General features: G+C 42.9%; 1 protein-coding gene across 3 annotated transcripts in view; it reads left to right on the top strand.

Moving 5' to 3' along the window:
* FRMD6 (FERM domain containing 6) overlaps window positions 1-15,859 on the top strand; it is a 301,404-nt gene that overhangs the window by 64,415 nt on the left and 221,130 nt on the right. Inside the window, exons 1-2 of one of the 3 annotated variants that reach the window (XM_032871121.1) lie at window positions 3,873-3,907; window positions 4,447-4,526. The exons of 1 other annotated variant lie outside the window; for it this stretch is intronic. The gene's annotated coding sequence lies outside the window, so the exon portion shown is untranslated. Of the gene's footprint in view, window positions 1-3,872; window positions 3,908-4,101; window positions 4,167-4,446; window positions 4,527-15,859 lie in introns of those variants that run through there. One more of the 3 variants, XM_032871118.1, reaches the window with a different exon arrangement.

Raw genomic sequence — 15,859 nt, 5'->3', positions numbered from 1 at the left:
ATCTGTAATGTGGGCATTAAAAATGGTCATATCATGGGACACCTGGGTGGCTCAGTCGGTTGGGCATCTGACTCTTGATTTCAGCTCAGGTCATGATGTCAGGGTTGTGAGATTGAGCTCCACGTTAGGCTGTGGGCTGTGCATGGAGCTTGTTTAAGATTCTCTCTCTCCCCCTCCTTCTGCCCCTTCCCCCCTTTTTCTTTGTCTCCCTTGGGGAAAAAAAAAAATCATATCACAGGGAGGTTGGAAGATTGCATGAGAACACATATGAAAGCACTTAGTATATTTCCTAGTGTTTACTCAGTAAATGAAAGCTTTGATCCCTTATCTGCATGATTCTTCTCTTGATGGATAGTGTGGTGACCAGATTTGGGTGGGCCACCAAATACTCTGCCTCCATCTGTGTCTACACTTTTCTGCCCATTTCTTTTGAAAAGTCAAGACACTGTAACAAAGGCATTAGCAATGATTAATGGCCATGCCATGGGAAGAGATTAAATCATTTTAGTATAATTTGTTTTTGAAGGCAGACGTCCATGTGAAATGATTAAAATGAAACATTTACAGGAATATTTTTAATTATATAGGAAATTGACTTGTGTAGAAGAACTCCTTGGTGACAATAGCTGATAATCTTTGTTTCTTTCTTCCTCTCTCTCCCCTTTCCTTCCTTCCTCTCTCCCTCCTTTCTTTCTTTCTTTTCTTTCTTTCTTGTTTTAGTCCAAGATGATTCCCTAGAGACAGCATCATAGTGGCTTCATGGTCCCATGGAAAATCCCGAGAGTAGGACTAAGAAAATCTGGTTTCTATTTCTGCCTCCAACATTTATTAGCTGTGTAACCTTCACACAATTACCTAATGTCTATAAACTTAAGTTTCTTCATCCGTAAGATAGAGATAATAATAACCATTTGTCTATTTCCCAGAATTCTATTGAATGTCAGTGGCACCTAATGCCCCTACTTTCTAGGTTTACCCTGCTGTGAGACCCTATCTTGGCTTATTATCCCAAAAACATCCCTCCCTTCTTCAGACCTGACTGAACCCATGTTCCAATTCCACAGGGCCTTGCTATGAAGTAGAGTAAATCCTAAAATGTGTGTGAACCTGACTTGATATAGCGTTGTTTCCAATCAAACAGATCAAAACCCACCCCAAAAAAACTAAACTAATAGTGCAATTTCAGGAAAATTTGTGCCAAAGGGATTTGGGGTCTTTATTATTTTTCTAGGGCTGCCACAAACTGTGGCTTAAAACAACAGAAATTTAGTCTCTGATAGATCTGGAGGCTTAGAAGCCTCTAGTCAGGGTATTGGCAGGGCCATGCTCTTTCTTTCTTTCATTTTTTTAAAAATTTTTAAAAAGATTTTATTTATTTATTTGACAGACAGAGATCACAAGTAGACAGAGAGGCAGGCATAGAGAGAGAGCAGAGAGCCCAATGCGGGGCTTGATCCCAGGACCCTGAGATCATGACCTGAGCTGAAGGCAGAGGCTCAACCCACTGAGCCACACAGGTGCCCCGGCCCTGATCTTTCTGAAGGCTCTAGGAAAGAATCCTTCTTTGCCCCTTCCTAGCTTCTGGTAGCTCCTAGCAATTTTGCATTCCTTTGCATAGCACTCCAATCTATGTAGGTGTCTTCATATGGGTATCTTCTTTGTGTCTCTTTGTGTTCTCTCTTCTTTCTCATAAGGACAGCACTCATTGGATTTAGAGTTAACTCTGTTCCAGTATAACCTCATCTTAACTCTATCTGCAAGACCTTATTTCCAAATAAGGTTATTTCTGAGGTCCTGAGTAGACATGAATTTTGGGGAGACATTATTGACCCCACTACAGGGAACATTCACATTGCACACTAATGAGAAGATGGGACACTTTCTTGGCAAGATAGACCCTAGATCCATTACATGCTCGTTTGAGGAGCAATGCTGCCTTATCATCCCACATCCCATTCTCACCCCCAGTTCAATCCTTCAAAATTCTTAGTCCCTGTTGGCTCTCTACCCTAACCATAAACCTGGGCATCCCCTTGGACTCATTCTTTGCCCTCATTGTTACCTGCCCCCAAATCCATTCCAACCAATCATCACGGCCATGGCATTCTTTCTTGGGAGTCCCCATTGAATCTCTCCCCATAACTTCGTCTTCCATAGCCAGCACCAGCTCCCATTGTTTATACCAACAATGTTTTGTTTCTTAAATTCCACATATAAATGAAGTCCTGTGGTATTTGTCTTTCTCTGACTTATTTCACTTAGCATAATACACTCTATTCCATCCATGTCATTGCAAACGGTAAGATTTCATTGATGGCTGAGTAATATTCCAATATAACACATCTGCATCTTTGCCAACATCTGTTGTTTCCTGGCTTGTTAATTTTAGCCATTCTGACTGGTGTGAGGTGGTATCGCACTGTGGTTTTGATTTGTATTTTCCTGATGCCGAGTGATGTTGAACACTTTTTCATGTGTCTGTTGGCCATTTGGATGTGTTCTTTGCAGAAATGTCTTTTCATGTCTTCTGCCCATTTCTTGATTGGATTATTTGTTCTTCGGGTGTTGAGTTTGAGAAGTTCTTTATAGGTTTTAGATACTAGCCCTTTCTCTGATATGTGATTTGCAAATATCTTCTCCCATTCCATAGGTTGCCTTGTAGTTTTGTCAATTATTTCCTTTGTTGTGAAGAAGCTTTGTATCTTGATGAAGCCCCAATAATTCGATTTTGCTTTTGTTTCCCTTGCCTCTGGAGATGTGTCTAGTAAGAAGTTCCTGTGGCTGAGGTCAAAGATGTGCTTATGTTCTCCTCTAGGGTTTTGATGGGTTCCTGTCTCCCATGTAGGTGTTTCATCCATTTTGAACTTATTTTTGTGTGTGGTGTAGGAAAGTGGTCCAGTTTCATTCTTCTGCATGTGGCTGTCCATTTTTCCCAAAACCATTTGTGAAAGAGACCGTCTTTTTTCCACTGGATATTCTTTCCTGCTTTGTCAAAGATGAGTTGATCATAGAGTTGAGAGTCTATTTCTGGGTTATCTATTCTGTTCCACTGGTTTATGTGTCTGTTTTTGTGCCAGTACCATTCTGTCCTGATGAGAACAGCTTTGTAATATAGTTTGAAGTCTGGAATTGTGATGCCTCTGGCTTTGGTCTTTTTCAACATTACTTGGGCTATTCAGGGTCTTTTCTGGTTACATAAAAATTTTAAAATTGTTCGTTTCAGCTCTGTGAAAAATGCTGGTGTTATTTTGATAAGAATTGCACCAAATGTATAGATTGCTTTGTGTAGTATAGACATTTTCACTGTATTTGTTCTTCTAATTCATGAGTACGTGCCCACTTCTAAAGAAACCTGGGGGGTGATATAACTTCAACCAAACCAGCTGGGAGGAAGGGGTGACTCCCCAAAGAAGAACAGAAGAGTTGATACAAGAACAAGGTGAAATAGATGTGGAAGTGAGAAGTGGTATTCTATTATTGTGCAGATCTTCCAGCCCAGTCTTCGCATTTGACTTCTTTGGAAACCAGATTGAATGATCTGTCCAAGGGCACAATAATAAACAGCAGAGCCAAGATTTTCCAGTTTCTGCCTTTCTGCTCTGTCCTCTCTACTGTGTTACCTCTACCTTCTTGAAAACTGGGAATGAATCGAATGTGAAGTTTCTATAACACTTGATTATCATTGAAATGCCTTCTTAAACACTGCATTTCATGATATTAAACTTAAAGGAACTATAATTGCACATCTATCATCTTTGACGCTCCTACATTAACTGCCCAGAGTAAGAAAACCACATTCCTTCTGTGATAGTAATCCTTGCTATTCCTTTCCTCTTTGGGGAAACAAGTCAAAGCTTGACAAACTCTAGCTGCTGATCTCCTTGGAAGAAGTTCGAGCCCTAACCAGGTGATTCCATGAGTGAGGTGGATGCCCTATGGACAGAGGGGCTCACACCAGCCTCTGATCTTCATTTGCAGCATATATTATCCCAAGAACTTGATTAATAGTCTAGACAAGGTCCTCCCTTTGGGCGGGCTTTTTGCCCTCCCAATTTTCCCAGGCACAGCGATATCTCTGTGGACAGGTATGGGCATGCATCATGAATCTGGAGGCTGGCCCAAAAAGTATGTCTGCTGTTTGTGAAGGGGCAATGTAGCAATTACCTGTGAGTAATGCAGTGGCAGATCTTCTATGAGAAATTAAAGCTGAAAAAGAGGGCTTTCCTCTCCTTGAAGGAAGGGTATTGGGTGAACTAACTCTTGCCTTGGGAACTCTTTCTTCTCCTTTCCCCAAATTCAATCCCTTTCCCCCCAAACATCCATCCTTTCTTAGGCACGCCACTTTGGCACTCCACAAGCCATGGGAGTAAGAAAGAACTGGCTAAAAGCAAACCATCTGCTTGCTCTTAGCAATTGAAAGTTTTCCTTTGATGGTTCTGGTTCCAGGAGAGAGAGCCGAAGATTCGATTCTGGAGTCTGCCCCCTTCGAGGAACAGCAGCCTGGCTTCTGGTGGCTACAGCAGCAGGTAGGAAAATAATGGTTGTTCTTACCTTTTGTTTTCCATAAAATGGAATTTTAAGGCAATGTTCAATGTTAACTGTCAGTATATTAGACATAGCAGAATCACCAAAGGATTTAAATAATGTGATTTCCATCTGTGAGAGGATTGGTCCTCTGGTGGCGAACCTGTTTCAGGATTTCTTTTGGGGGCAGGGGGATCCTTGGGCTGTTCCATATGATAGCCATTGTGGTCAGTGCCAGAAAGAAACTCATGTCTTGATGAGTTTGATATCATCTGTGTTCTCTGGATTTTCGCTTGTAATGTGCATGTTTATAAAGGTCTGTGCTCCAGACACACAATCACCTCTGTAAAGAATATTCCTCAAAACACAGATGATGATCTGGCCAGAAGATGGGCCCCCTCTAATGCATTGTTTTATTCTAAGTTTTCCAAGAACTCATCAATTGACTTCTTAAAATACAGTACCGTGAGCTGTTTAGAAGGAAGTTTTTAGGAGTCTGAGAAATATTGAATAGGTGTCAGTTACATTAGTATGGCTCCTTGTTCACCCTCTGGATCACAGAAGACGACTTTTATATATTTTAGGGCCACTGACTTCTTTATAAGGAATATAACTTAGTAAAACTAGACAAAAAAAAAAAGTGAAGATGATGAGCCATTACAGAGTTTGTCATAACCAGTTCCCAAGTGTGGTAAAAAGTCAAATATAATGCATGTGTGATAGAAGGCAGTAATAAAGAGAATATGGAAAAGAACAAGATGGAGTTTTATGAGAATTTTTAGGTCTACTTTTTAAAAGCAAACTGAACGTGTGTGTCAGCAACCAGAGAATCAATTCTCAGAGAAAATACTTGTGAATTGTGTGATTACCTCTCTTTAAAGCATGACCAAATATTGAGGTTGTTTTTTGCTTGCTTTGGGGGGAGGTGAGGGGAGAAGGAGGAAGATGGAGGGAAGGAGGAGGGGAGGGGGGAGACACTGTCCTTCTGTACTGGGTTATGGACTGGTTTGTTTTAAAATGCACCTCAGCAACCACTTATTCTGCAATTGGGACTTTCTGTGTTCTGGGCACTGTGCTAGGCTCTGGACTACCTGCGTCATGCTCAGTTTCTTCTTCAGTAACTTTTGCCTCCCCCTTATCAGTGTCACCAACAAATAGACAGCCACAGGCATTTAGTACAATGACTTTAACTGGACTCCTTGGGCGACCTGGTGACCTGAACTGCTTGTGTATCGATGTGCTAAAAAAATTGTCTTCTAGTTGGAAATGACACCCTGTTGAAAATAAACAGGAATTCCCAAGCTTCCTTAAAATCCAGCTCTCTGAGGCCAAGGAATAGTAATGCACTACTATTAGATTTGTGTTCTGTTTGTGAATCCTGAGTTTTCTGGATAAGAGAGGTGCTGATCCTTGGCTAGAAGTTTGACCTAGAGCCATGCAGGCTCTAAGACAGGGGCAGTGCCTTGTCTGCCAGGCTTTCTCCCCAAAACCATGTGGGCTTGAGGAGTGGGGTGGAGGTGGGGACTCTTAGTCCCTTTGGGTGTCTCTCAGGAGACCTTCTTCTTGATGTATCAGCTGCAAACAGCGCCTGCACCCTCAGCAAATGTGATTGAACCTCCTTGCCTGCTAGCCCTGGGCCCCATCCTGCTGGTGGAGGCTAGCTCCTCAGTTGATTTGAGGCAGACCCAGAGGCAAGGCAGAAAGGTGTAAACGTTGCCTCATTAGCACACTTGCTCTTCCTTTTCCCTTCTTCCCTATGGCTGCATCTTCTCTTAGTTGCTATAAATAGTGCCATTCCCCCACTCTGGAAAATGTCCAGATCTGTTACCAGTGGTTCCTTAGCTCTGCACAGCTCCCAATTCTGGTGAAAAATGTTGCCATGCGTGAAATAACAAAGCAGAGGATGAAATCTACAACAACGCAAAAATAGTAATAATAGCACCTAACATCCATGAGAACTGGATGTGTGCTAAAAGTTTTATATACAGGATTTCATTTATTCTTTACAACCACCTACGAGGTGGGGACTCTTGGTATCCCCATCATACAGACCAAGATACTGAGGCTTAACCATTTACTTGCTGCTGGCAGTTCAGACCTACGTGTCTGACTCCAAAACATTTAACCATAGCCTGTGATGAGCATGACAATGGAATTTAACTTGAATGCTGGCCAATAGAAGACTGTGCAGACGGGTGAGCAGGGTGCTTAGGCAGATGCCCTTTTCTGTCCTTCTTTGCTCTCCTGCTCTTCCGTGATGCCTCTGGAAAGGTCTATTGGAGACCACCAGGGAGACCAAAGGGATTGCTCTGCGGCCTGTGGCTTCTCTCTCACAAGTGGCTTGTCATACCTCCCTTTGAGGTCTGGCAACCAGCATTTATCTTAGTCTTTGTTTACAAACAGGAGCCATGCATCTTGCTCTTTCCTTGCTATTTGGGGCTGACTTTAATTTTAAAGGAGCATGTGTTCTGCTTCCGCTCTGCTGGTGTTTTGGGACACAGACTTTAGCCTTAAGAGGCATGAGGGAATGATCACAACCAGTTCTTTTCCTTTCCTTGGCTTCAGCTCATATATTCCCCAGGGCCTACCTAGAACCAAAGGGAGTGTTCCTTTAGGGATGGTCTTTGTTTTGTCAATTACCACTCTTCCTACCTGTTTGAAACCACTCTGGGGAAGAGTTTGGAAAGTCTCCAGGCTGTTTACCCAGAGTTCCCTGATTCATAAGTCATGTCATAGGCTCATTTCTGAGGGGTGCTTTCACATTTTGACCTCCTTCCTATTTTTAATCTATAGACAAATTCTTCTGTAATATGGATCTTGTCCAAAGAGACTAGGGAAGGGCTCTCAGATCAGCCTCCACACTAAGCCCATTGGGTGACCCTTTGGTTAACTTGAGCAATGCATCAGAACCCATCCGCTTGGACCTCTCACAAGCTATTTTTATTGTGTGATTTGGCAACGAGTGAAGTATCACCTTCTTTGAAATCTGGCCTTAACTTGCTTATTTCCGGTTTCAAACAGTTTCCATTATTGTGTGTTTATTGGAAGAGCATGAAAGAGGTGGAGGTTTGAGGCAGCAGAAAAGAAGGGGACTAAGACAAATGAACACCTACTGTGTGCTGGGTACTCTACTAGCCTCTCTACATATGATATGATATTTAATCCTGACAGAACCTGGTAAGGTAGAAGGACCCACTTACAGTTGAAGAAACTAAAGTTTCAAAGAAGTTAAGCTACTCAGTGGGAGTGTAACCCAAAGGTGGGGCAAAAGTCAAAGCCAAGGTTGCTTCCCTTTATTCCATACTGCCTCTACTGTGTCACATCTGTTACGAACCCTTTCCCGGTAGACAGAGTATACTCAGACCTTCGTGATCCTGGGATTGAGGTACATGATACATATTTGGTAGATAAGAAAACCAAGACTAAAGGATACTACTTGGATTAATGGAGATCAGCTCCTATTAAGCCTGATCATTTCCTCCTAATCTCAGACAGTGGACTTCCTGCGGCAATGGTGCTCACATGAAAAATGTTAACCCCCGAGATCCTAATTAACAGTTAGCTATTTGTATCACTTTTGATTTTTTCAAACCTTGATCTTAGCAATGTGTGTTTGCTTCCATATGCCCTACTCCATTTCTCACATAATTTTATTTCAGAAATGCAGCTCAATGTTAATGAGATTAAATACTATCCTTCCACTGTTCACGAAACAGTTTTCTGTCCTGTTAGGCCAATTCCTTGTTTTTGACCATCTGAGATGATCCAAAGAATACAACTTCATTTCTTCCTTTTGGAAGTTGTGGTTTCCAAAGAGGAAATCGCTAAGCCAAATAGTAAAACAAATCTTATATCTCTTACAAAAAATTTCTAGACTGCCTTCCTCAAAAACCTCACATTGTCACCAGCAACAAACAAATATCGGGACTTATTTTCCTCCCATTCCAGGCTGGTCTGCTCTTTACTGAGCTGAATTTATTTATAGTTCTCTTCTCCAAAAATGTTGGGAGTACTGATCTTTAAGTGTCGTTCTTCTCATCGTTGAGCCTTCTACCTGAGGACTGACACTGAACAAGATAACCACACAGTTGCTTCCAATCAGAGTAGTGAAGACCTGGAATGCCATGTGCTATGGCCTAACAAAGTTAGAGAGGGGAATGACGGATATGGAATGAGCTGAGAAGTAAAGAGAAATAGTAAAGAACCCATGATAAGGGTGCATAGGTGGCTCAGAGTGTTAAGCCTCTGCCTTCAGCTCAGGTCATGATCTCAGGGTCCTGGGATTAAGCCCCACATTGGGCTCTCTGCTGAGTGGGGAGCCTGCTTCCCCCTCTCTCTCTGCCTGCCTCTCTGCCTATTTGTGATCTCTCTCTCTCTCTCTCTGTTAAATAATAAAATCTAAAAAAAAAAAAAAAAAGAACCCATGATAAATAAATAGGATAGAGAAATAGTAGAGGATATGGGCAAATTAGCTTCTTAGGGATTCTTAAAGACTAGTATATGAAATAATTTTATTCACTTGTTGGTTTAGGTGGTAGCCAGCCTCCAAGATGGCCCCTAATGATCCCTGTCCCTGATGATTAGTATCTTGCGTAGTCCCTTCCCACATCCTGTCAGAGTTGGTCTGGGTGTCCAACAGGATACAGGACAAGTGATAGTATGGTGTTTCTGATTTTAAGTTATAAAAGATGTTGTGGCTTTCATTTTGGTCACTTTCTCCCTCTCTTGGGTCCCTCATTCTGAGGGAAGCCAGCTACCATGTTGTGAGCAGCACTCTGGAGAGGCTCACGTAATGAAGAACATGGTGGTGACAGCATTCCAACTGCAGTGAAATCCCAAGTCACACCTCTGTCAGGAAACCTGAACCATCTGCTCAACAATTCATTCCCTGTTAGACCATAAATAGACATCAGTTACCTGTTGCTGCAGAACAAACCACCCCCCAAATAAGAGTGATACTCTCATGTTTGGGCCTGCAAATAGGAATGATTAGAACAGCTGGGATGACTGGGACTCTCCATATAGCCTTTCACTGTGGGCTTTATCATAGTACAATATTCTCCCAGTACCAGTAGGACAAGGACAGATGCTGTAAACTTTCTGAGGTCTGGGCTCAGAAGCTGCACATCACGTCTGCCATATTCTATTGGACAAAGCAAGTGGAAAGACCAGTCCAAATTCAAAGGGTAGGAGGAATAAGTGTTGCCTCTTCATGAGAGGATTTGTAGTATGTGGTCATATTTTAATCCATCAAGTCTACCTTCTGGCCATAATGATTTAAATTTCTCCCATATGCAAAACATACTCCTCTCTCCTAAAACCCCTGAAGTCTTATCCAGTGACCACACCAGGCTTGTAGTGCGTGATCTTGTCATCTGCATCTGGTCCAGACAGAGAAAGAGTTCCTCGTGTGTAGCTCCTCTTCAACCAGAGATCAAGTTTGCTTTCCATCCTAATAAACCGTGGACTCTGTTTATGTCCGCTAAATTCTGTTTGTAAACTAAATCACACACCCAACTACAGTGTTAAAACACGGACCTGATAACTCCGGTAGCTATCCCCATTCAAAAACAGAGTAATAGGAAGAAGAAATAGCAGTACTTTGTCCAGAACAATTCTGAAATTGACCTAGGCTCATGGATATCAGGTTCTCCTACTCTAGCTGGCAGGGTTCCTTGATTATGGTCTGGTTCTGCTCTTGACTCAACCCTGGGTTCTTGGTTCCATCTTCTGAGATGTCTTTTCTTTTTGAGAATAAATAGCTTGTATTTATAGCTATGTAGCTTTCTCACCCTACATTCTGGCTATAGAAATTAGGTAGTCTAGAGATCCCCTATCATTATAAACCATTCCTCCAATCTGATAGAACTCATTTAAAGACTTTATGGGTTTTCTACATATCTCATTATTTTTCGTTCCATTAGATAAAATCCATAGTGAGACTTCATTTTGGGACTGGTCCCTCTCTACAATAGTACTGTCTAATAAAAATACAATACAGGGGTGCCTGGGCGGCTCAGTGGGTTAAAGCCTCTGCCTTTGGCTCAGGTCATGATCTCAGGGTTCTGGAATCGAGCCCCGCATCGGGTTCTCTGCTCAGTAGGGAGCCTGCTTCCCCTTCTCTCTCTGCCTGCCTCTCTGCCTACTTGTGATCTCTCTCTCTGTCAAATAAATAAATAAAATCTTTAAAAAATAAATAAATAAAATAAAAATACAATACAAACCACAAATGTGAACCATATATGTATTTTTTTTCCATTCTAAGAGTCACCATTTAATAGTAAAAAAAAGATAGGGAAAGTGATCTTAGTTATATACTTTGTTTAACTCATTATAGCCAAAATATTATCATTGCAACATCAATTATCTTATTAAGATATTTTATATTTTTTAATGCTAGCTTCTTGAAATCAGGTATATATTTTATGCTTATAGAACATCTTAATTCAGATTAGCCACATTTCAAGTGCCCAGTAGCTACATGTGCCTACACTGGACAGCCCAGTTTGATTACTCAGAGCTATTTTGGGATTAGGCTTCTATAAATCTTAGAAGCCCTTTGTCTAGTTGAGAGGACCTACTCAGCACTTCCTAGAGACCTCTTGAGGTCTTAATTGAGGGTCTTACACTCCTATCCTTGATTAGTCTTTACCCTGAGACTGTCTCTTCCTTTGAGAATCCATCGCCAATGATGAGAATGGAAATGAGGAACAGTTTTACTCTCCAACCCACCCAATCCTGAATCCTCCTTCTTCTCACTTCTACTTGTAAATTCAGTGCTTCCTGCTTTCACTCATTTCTCTCCCTTCCTGTACCTTACTGTGCAAGGGTAACCTACCCCTTGGTGCTTTTAGCATTCTTGCCAGAAATCTCTTTACCCAGACCAACATGTTTATTAGATCTATTTTTTTCACCTTACAAATTACTGCAGATGACAGTGTTGCTAATGGTTTCAGCCAGATGGGTTGCCTTTTTTCCAGCCTCCAAAAACAATTTCCTCACTGCCCTTGCAGCCTCTCTCCCACCATCTGGTCCCAGGGGCAACGCCACATGTTGGAAGCTTTTGTTGGGCAGGGCCCTACTCACCAGTTTCTGCTTTAGTTAGTCATTGCAAAGTAACAACCCTAAAATGTAGTGACTTAAAACAACAGATGACTGTTTCTCATGCTGCTGTGAGCTGACAGCTAGGGTAATGGCTGTATTACCTGGGTTTATTCATGCAGTTACCTTCAGCTTGAAGATCTTGAAGACAGGGGGCTGGGCTCAGCTGGGACAACTGGGACTCACTGGCTCCCTGTGCTCTTTTCATCTTTAAGGAGGCAAAGCTTTCTCACATGGAGGCAACTACATTTTAGAGGTACAAACTTTAATGTGCCAGCACTTACGAGGTCTGTACTAATGTCATATTTGCTGATTGCGCTGGCCAAGGTAAGCAGTCCGCCAAGGCCAGAGTCAACCAGGGAGGAAATGACAAGTTGAGGAATCACTAGGATAAAGCATCTCGTGCTATCTCTTCTAGATACCTCACGGATTACGTGAGGTGATTTATACATAGAGCACTTAAAGTCTCACAGGCAGACACTGGAACTCGGTTCTAAAGTTGCTCTTGCTTTATGTTTGGAGAGACCCATCCATGCTTACTCTCTTCATGGTCTAACGAGGAACAAAGAGTTGAGCAGATGGGACAGGTTATATGTAGGACATTGTGCAAAAGGCTTCAACTCTGTTAAGTCATTTCATCCTCAAAGCAGCCCATTTTGCAGATGAGGGAAATGAGTTACAGAGAAACTGTAACGGGCAATCCGGCAAGTTAGGGTCAAGCCAGGCCCCGAGTTCAGGCTGCCTAGCTCTGCAGCCCATGTTCACAATCACTGTCCCAGAGCTGTCTGTGCTCAAGGAAGGCAGAAGAGACAGGAAAAGGGTGGAAAACAAGGCCTGGCATGCAGAAGAAAGCAGGGCAGCATGCCAAAGTCTGTGTATATTTTTCTCAGGTGATTAGTCCTTTGGGTCTTCTGCACAAACTGTTCTTCTAGAACCCTTTCCTCTGGCGACCAGCTTTCCCAATCAGGGCAGATGTGTAGGGAGGTACTTTTTTTCTAGTTGGCGCTCACTTGATTCTCCTATCTGAACTAAGCTTGTTCGATTGCAAATATTCTGATGTGTTGTGAAACAATAGCCTGAACAGTGGCAAGAGAGCATGCCGAGTCTCAGAAGACGTTGGCAGGACTCCTGCCATGCTGGTGGCAAACACACAGGTCCCAACAGAGTATAGTCACTCTGATTCTGCAGCTGCCACACCGAGATTTATGACATAGGAAGGTGCCAAGTGTGTAGGGTGAGAAAGAGAAGCAGCTCACGTTTACAATCATCTTTTTAAAAATCCACCCAAATGTTACTGGAGTTGTGCTTTATAAAGGGTTTTGGGTGGATACACATTTTGGGAAATGATGGGGGAAGGTTAAAGATATAAACCAAGGTAGAAGTAGTATCATGTAGTGTGTGTGTCAAGAGAACACTTTGGGGAGCTGTTTCTAGGTTAATTTCTATCAAAAGTGTCAACAGTTTCAGAAATGCTGGCTTAAATTAGGAGACCAGAAGCATCTGGGTGGCTCAGTGGGTTAAGCCTCTGCCTTCAGCTCGGGTCATGATCTCAGGGTCCTGGGATCGAGCCCCGAGTCGGGTTCTCTGCTCAGCGGAGAGCCTACTTCCTCTCTCTCTCTGCCTGCCTCTCTGCCTGCTTGTGATCTCTGTCTATCTAATAAATAAATGAATAATCTTTAAAAAAAAATTAGGAGACCATTTTGATCTTTAATGATACGGGGATTTTTGCCATAAATGCTTCTAAGAAATGTACCGGTTTATCCGGGTGGCTTGTCGTTAAGGGTGTTGCCGCTCCAGAGAGCTTCTCTTGTCCTCCTTCATAGTATAAGTCATTTCATCTGCCCCAAAACGCTAACAACTTGGGCTGAAAGTCGTGCCATTGCTGAATAAGAGATCAGAAGCAGAAATTCAGAATCTCTCCGTGCCCTATTCCCTTCTGCATAGTTTCCTCATTTGAGGTGTTTATATCATTTTAAATAAACAGCCTTTTTGAAATATTCTAGAGCATTAGCTATGATTTATCTTGTGTAATTCCAGCTCTTGATAGGGGCGATTTTTCCCCATGTTCTGCATTCCTGGTTCCCTGACTGAGCACACAGATTTCAGTGATGTTCTCTGTGCTGCCTTTCTCTCTCTCAGATTCCTGGTGTATTTTAGAAACCTTGAATTTCTTGACGTGTAGCTAACTGTATCCATCTTTGGAAAGGGGGAAGTCGTGCACCCTGCAACAGTGATATTTACTATGGAGTGAATATCGCTTTATTTGAAGTATCTCCTTTCTCTTCAAGTCCTTATTGTTGACGTAATAGAGGTTTAGTTTGTCCACTCATTGGTGCTGGTCAGGGAGGTGTCTCTGGCGTACGCTCCTTCCTGATACACCGTGAGGGGGGATGTGGGGTGGCTTTTGAAGGAGATGGCAGGGCGGAGAGCTCCTGATCCTGTGGGAACCGCCAGAACCCTGTTGCCGGAGAGCACTAGTCACTTCTGATTTGACATCCCAGGACAAGAGGGCTCGAAAGGAGCCAGTGAGAAAAGTAGATGGGAGTAAAAGAAAAGAGAGCACTTTCTGGTCAGGTCAGAGCGAGGTTGTCCTGCTGTGGGGTTGATGAGCTGGGGTTGTCAGCTGCGGAAAAATTGGAGCCAAGAACTGACACATTTCTACCCCAGTATGACTCTCAAAAGCACTTTTCATCTTTCTAGGTAAAGATTTATTGAGAGGTTGATGAGAACAGGGCAGGCTAAAATTACCCAGATTTGTTTTATTCTGTTTTTATTTAACTTTAGACAGCAGCTGTCTGTCCTTTGAATTGAGCTGTTCAAATCCTAGCTGGGAAGCCAAGCAGCGGATGGCATGGCGCCACACCCCTTGCTCCTCTTCAGGTCCTGGGGCTTAAACCTGGCTCCTGGGAGCAGGTCTCAGGTTGCAGAGGTGTCTTAAGGCCAGCTTCAGTTAGGAATCCTTCCTCCAGCAGCTGATAGTGCTTTTGCATTTTGGATCTCAAGCAAGGAAGCAGAGCCCCTGACCCTGAGACGGGGGGTAGGGGAACAGTGCTTTATTGGTGTGATTTGAGGGAGCTCAGAAAGGCTTTTTTTTCCCCCCAAATAGCCCATTGGCCACATAAATAAGGAATCATTTCTTTGTGTTAGACAAATACCCTTTTTAAAAAAAACTTATTCATTAAAAAGCAACATAAGATAGCTTAATTTTCAAAATTTTATATGAACCAGCTACATTAGATCCATTCTTTTTCATAGCAATGTGGGCAACTCTGGGTAAAGGGAACGGGGCTCCTGGGTCAGGGACAAGGATAAAGCCTTGAATACAGGGTGGCAGGCCTGGGTCCGGGGAGGGGAAGGACTCCTGACAGTCTGTGTGTGGATCCTGAGTGCTGATGCTTCCCCAAATCCACAGCCACAGCCACAGCGTCTCTCAGGGTCCCAAATCCATATTGAGACTCCCTCTTGGATCTACCCATCTGAAGCCCAGTGGGCACCTTAACTGTAGCGTGTTCAAAATTGAATCCATCTCTTCTTTTTTGCCCAAACTCATACTTTCTGTGCTCCAGGTTTTCTTGAACATCTCCCCTATGTCCCCACCCAGTCACCAGTCCCGAAAATCCTATCACCTCCATCTCTCTGCTTCTGTCCCCACTGCCCCTGACTTCTTTCCAGCTCTCAGCTTCTTCACACGGACAGTTGAGACAGGCATTTAATTGGTCTTTTGGCCTCTCTGTTTCTTTCTTTTTTTTTTTTTACTTCCTCCTTTATACCACTGCCAGAATTAACTTGCTGTATGTAAATCTTATCACTAGTCACCCCTAAAAATCCTCCCTTTAAGTATCTGCTGTTGCCACAGAATAAAATCTCAACTGCATAGGGTCGTGCACAGAGCCCGTCCATCTCAGTCTGGCATCCCACCCACCCTCCCTCCCTCCCTCCTCACTGGCCTTTGATTTCACTTATGCTCTATCTTCTGCATTAAATAACCTGTTCCACCATTGCATCAAACCTTTCGTAAATATCGCCACCTCTATGAAGCACTCTCCTGCTCCCTCAAGCCGCCCCCCTGCCCCCAGAACACCTTAAATCATGACATTACTGGAGTGTGGATGTTGGGTACGGTGCCAACCTACAGGAAGTGCTCCATTAATGTTTATTATTGAATGAGAGAGATGCCGGTGGGAAAAGAGCTACAAGAGATGATGGAAGGTGCCAGAGGGAGAAGAAAAAGCCC

This window comes from Lontra canadensis, unplaced genomic scaffold, assembly GCF_010015895.1.
Source record: "Lontra canadensis isolate GAN:19392208 unplaced genomic scaffold, GSC_riverotter_1.0 scaffold42, whole genome shotgun sequence".
NCBI classification, from domain to species: Eukaryota; Metazoa; Chordata; class Mammalia; order Carnivora; family Mustelidae; genus Lontra; species Lontra canadensis.
This window is presented reverse-complemented; position numbering and strand designations above follow the sequence as displayed.